The sequence below is a fragment of the Coregonus lavaretus genome (genome assembly GCF_964263955.1).
Source record: "Coregonus lavaretus genome assembly, chromosome: 10".
Lineage (NCBI taxonomy): Eukaryota > Metazoa > Chordata > Actinopteri > Salmoniformes > Salmonidae > Coregonus > Coregonus lavaretus.
In genome coordinates, this window is record NC_139997.1 from 19,096,090 (window position 1) to 19,100,992 (window position 4,903).

A 4,903-nucleotide genomic window follows, 5' to 3' on the forward strand; every position below is an offset into this window, starting at 1 on the left:
AAGTCACATAAGTTGCATGGACTCACTCTGCAATGACGCAGTTGCCGGAGAGGAAGGAAACCGTTCAGGGATTTCACCATGAGGCCAATGGGGACTTTAAAACAGTTAAAGTTTAATGACTGTGATGGGAGAAAACTGAGGATGGATCAACAACTTTGTAGTTACTCCACAATACTAACCTAATTGACAGAGTGAAAAGAAGGAAGCCTGTACACAATAAAAAGTATTCCAAAACATGCATCCTGTTTGTAACAAGGCACTAAAGTAGTACTGTAAAAAATGTGGCAAAGTAATTAACTTTCTGTCCTGAATACAAAATGTGTTACGTTTGGGGCAAATCCAATACAACACATTACTGAGTACCCTTCTCCATATTTTCAAGCATAGTGGTGGCTGCATCATGTTATGGTTATGCTTGTAATCATTAAGAACCGGGGTGTTTCTCCGAATAAAAAAGAAAAGGAATGGAGCTAAGCACAGGCAAAATCCTAGAGCCTGGTTCAGTCTGCTTTCCACCAACCACTGGGAGATGAATTCACCTTTCAGCCGGACAATAACCTAAAACAAGGCCAAATATACAGTGGAGTTGCATACTAAGAAGATACTGAATATTCCTGAGTGGCTGAGTTACAGTTTACTTAAATCTACTTGAAAATCAAGGCTAGATCTGAAAATGGTTGTATAGCAATGATCAACAATCAATTTGACAGAGCTTGAAGAATTTTGAAAAGAATAAAGGGCAAATGCTGCACAATCCAGGTGTGGAAAGCTATTAGAGACTTACCCAGAAAGACGTACAGCTGTAATCGCTGCTAAAGGTGCTTCTACAAAGTATTGACTCGGGTGTGAATACTTATCTAATTGACATATTCCTGTATTTGATTTTCAATACATTTGCAAAAATGTCTAAAAACATGTTTTCACTTCGTCATTATGGGGTATTGTGTGTAGATGCGCGAGAGAAAAAATCAATTTAATCAATTTTGAATTCAGGCTGTAACACAATGTGGAATAAGTCAAGGTGAATGAATACTTTCTGAAGGCACTGTACATCCACCAAACCAAGGGGATGTATCCAGAGGGGTTTTCAGTGATATGAAACACTGCAGATAGAAATTTAATGAATAGAGTTGACACTAATCATATCTTCTACACAATACATTTCTATTCTGTACGTTCTGTAACATTGCACCCTACTGAAGAGGCCCCAGTTCTATGTGTCCATTGCCATTACGTAACCATCATCCAAGACCTCTGCTCTGACTTACCCGTCCACGGTGAAGCCCTTTGTGCTGTCCAGGACCTCGATGCTGGCGTCCCCGAGGCACCAGTTGATGCTGAGGTCTGTGCAGTGGGTGGAGCTGAGTGGAGGCCCCACCCCCTCACTGCTGAGGAAAGAAAAATCTTCTTCCTGCTGAATGGCGGGGCCAGCAGCTCCTCCCAGCCCTCTTCGCCCAGGCACTTGTTGATGGTGTCTGACACCTTCTCCGAGTAGTGGCTGGAGTCACCTGAATAATAGAGACCAGCACATCTCTGTAAGTTCTCAATTTCTGTAGGTTGTTCTATTTTCAATTTCAAAGCCATTGAAAATAAAACTCCACAACTTTTGACCAACGCCTCCAAGCCAACTTCTTCCAAACCATCTCCTCAAACAAGTGCTCTGTAAGATGGGTCATGTTCAGATGGATTAAAATGTTTTGAAACAGGGAGGTTCCACCTGAAACGTGTCCAATAAGAGGACTGATTTTTTTTTTTGAATTTTCTGTTGCAAAATGTTTTGGCTACGGTTTAACCTGCTGAACAAGGCCCCTGGTTGCTGCTTACCCAGCACCACACTGGTGATGTAGAGTGGCAGGACGAAGTGGCTAAGCAGCGCCCCCTCACCCCAGTGACAGTCCAGCGGCACAGCTTGTCGCTATCGGACATGCAGCAGACGCGGGTGCCCCACACGCTGGGGTGGAGGAAGGCCACAGGGATCAGGGAGCCCTTGGCATGGCATTGCAGCTTCAGAGAGGTGTAGCTGCTGCTCTGAGACTTCCTAAGGGGAGATTGATGGAGTATGTACAGGACAGTTACTCTCACTGACTGAATTCCTCAGTTACTGTACCTGAATGACTTTCATTGTTTGCCGAGGCTGCGGATCCAAAGGTAACCACCGCGTTCCGCCACACTGGAACCCTCCTCCCCAGAGCTAAAGATCCGTATGACGTTCTGCGCATGTGTTTCTTTACCTCTAGCCTACTTTATGCACACATTTCTGTGGTCACCCTCTCTTCACATTTTCACTGTCAATTGTGAATTATAATAGTAAAGTACCAAAATATGCATACACATGCACATTGACACCAACAAACACAGAGTAAACAGCACACTTGCATGAGGATGCACTAAGCTGCCCCTTTTGGGGTCTGGCTGGTGTAGAGGTGTAGGTAGATCCGGGGCTTGAGCTGGAACAGGTGGCTGTCGGAGGTGCTCTGGTAGATGGAGCGCTCCTTGTGCTTGGGGTCGTGGCTGAAGAACAGCAGCAGCTGCTTGAAGAAATACCTGAACATAAAAAAGGAACATAACCTTTATTTCCTGATATTCAGTATTAATGGCAACACTGAACACAAAAAGAGTGAGTTGTAGAAGACAATTGATCTTCAGAATGCAACACAACGGAAAGCGTTTTGCAACGGAAAAGGTCCAGGTAATCCCTCTCTGTTTCAGTCTGTTTCTTCAGTTTGGTGCTTAATGAACACGACCAGGATGTAGCCTACCTTTGGAGAGCCCGTCTGGCGATGACGATGGCATGACAGTCATGCACCATGCTGCCACTGAAGCAGAGCCAGACGCTGCAGCTCGACTGGCCCGTGCCCAACGCCACCATCTCATAGCGCTTGCAGGACTGGCCCCCGGTGTCAATCACCTCTGAGGATACACAAACAATACACCCCATAGACACACAGTGTCAATGTAAGATTAGGCTGCACAGTGTTTAACACTGAGTATACAGTTCACCCAAAGTGAACAATGTGTAGACAAACTCCCAAAATGCAGTGGGTCATTATATTTTGGGGTCACTTCTTATTTTGGGTGCGAATGGGACCTATAATGAGCAGCGCCAGAGAACTAGCCTCTCTCTAGGACAAAGGCAGCTAGGTGGCTCTTGCAGCTATGGAACTCCGGACACTACCTCAGGAGGCGCTCAAACCTCTCGCTGCACACCGCTGCCATCCAGTGTTTATGCCAGTCTGTGTAACCCACTGGAAACAGAGCCAGAGGAGATGTTCATTAAGATCTTTCCTAAGTATGTGTGCTTAACTATGTGTGCCTTTACAGGCAAAGTAGCCTGTTCCCTCTCAATTCTATATCTTTATTTACCTTTATTTATCCAGGAAGTCCCATTGAGGTCAGAATGCCTCTTTTACAAGGGACACCTTGCCAGTCTGTAAAAGCATCACCTGGCCCCTCACTCAACCTCCAACCCTCTTGCCTCTCTTGGGGCTGCTCTCCAGGTTCTCCGACTGGTCCAGGACCCCTTGCTCGAGGAAGCTTATGTCCCCCTCGGACCGGGGTGGTGTGCCTGGGAGAGAGTACTCGTCACAGTCATCGTCAGAATCCTCCAGGTCTGCAGGTATCAGCCTGTAGCTCTGCAGAGGGAGCCTGGGGAAGAGGACCTCCAGAGTGGCCTGCAGTCTTCGGTCAGCACCGGCCCCAGCAGGTCTGGGATCCTGGAACCACTACATAGGGGCTTGTCGAAGCCAAGTGGGTCACCTCCATCAAAGTCTAAATCTCGCCCCATGGCCCCTCCACTGCTGCTGACCTGGTGGTGCATCCTCATCCCCAGGCCTGCATTCTGAGTGAGTGGGGCGCAATGACGGGTCACCACTAGCGAGCAGAACTATGTTTCTGCACGCAGTAAATTAATTTGAGAGCAGAGATTTTTGTTCGCCTGAAGAAATACTTGTCAAGACTCCGAAATTACTGCACCCACACGGATGTCTTTTCTCCCTCTCACACCAATTTTCCAGTTTGCTCTCCAAAATCCTCCTTCTTCTTCTGAGTTTAACGGTGGTTGGCATCCAATATTTATTTATTTTACCTTTATTTAACTAGGCAAGTCAGTTAAGAACAAATTCTTATTTACAATGACGGCCTACACCGGCCAAACCCGGACGACGCTGGGCCAATTGTGCGCCGCCCTATGGGACTCCCAATCACGGTTGTGATACAGCCTGGAATCGAACCAGGGGGTCTGTAGTGATGCTTCAAGCACTGAGATGCAGTGCCTTAGACCACTGTGCCACTTTTGCATTAACCGCCCCCAACTGGACTATAATATAAATCCGTTATACTTTGTTATTTTTTATATACAGTATATATACAGTACCAGTCAAAAGTTTGGACACCTACTCATTCAATGATTTTTCTTAATTTTTACTATTTTCTACATTGTAGAATAATGGTGAAGACATAAACTATGAAATAACACATATGGAATCATGTAGTAACCAAGAAAGACTATTTGAGATTCTTCAAAGTAGCCACCCTTTGCCTTGATGACAGCTTTGCACACTCTTGGCATTCTTTCAAACAGCTTCACCTGGAATGCTTTTCCAACAGTCTTGAAGGAGTTCCCACACATGCTGAGCACTTGTTGGTTGCTTTTCCTTCACTCTGCCGTCCGACTCATCCCAGACCATCTCAATTGGGTTGAGGTCGGGGAATTGTGGAGGCCAGGTCATCTGATGCAACACTCCATTACTCTCCTTCTTGGTAAAATAGCCCTTACACAGCCTGGAGGTATGCTGGGTCATTGTCCTGTTGAAAAACAAATGATAGTCCCACTAAACCCAAACCAGATTGGATGGCGTATCGCTGAAGAGCCATGCTGGTTAAATAAATCACAGACAGTGTCACC

General features: G+C 46.0%; 1 pseudogene across 1 annotated transcript; it reads right to left on the reverse strand.

Annotated features, from left to right (window-relative positions):
* Positions 1–1,264: 1,264 nt before the first annotated feature.
* Positions 1,265–3,823, reverse strand: LOC311135550 (adenosine deaminase domain-containing protein 2-like; annotated as a pseudogene). The gene is made up of 6 exons: positions 3,461–3,823; positions 3,117–3,257; positions 2,760–2,910; positions 2,373–2,544; positions 1,825–2,034; positions 1,265–1,508 (listed from the first exon to the last, which is right to left on the reverse strand). The product of its transcript is annotated as an adenosine deaminase domain-containing protein 2-like (transcript).
* Between the last annotated feature and the right edge of the window lie 1,080 nt (positions 3,824–4,903).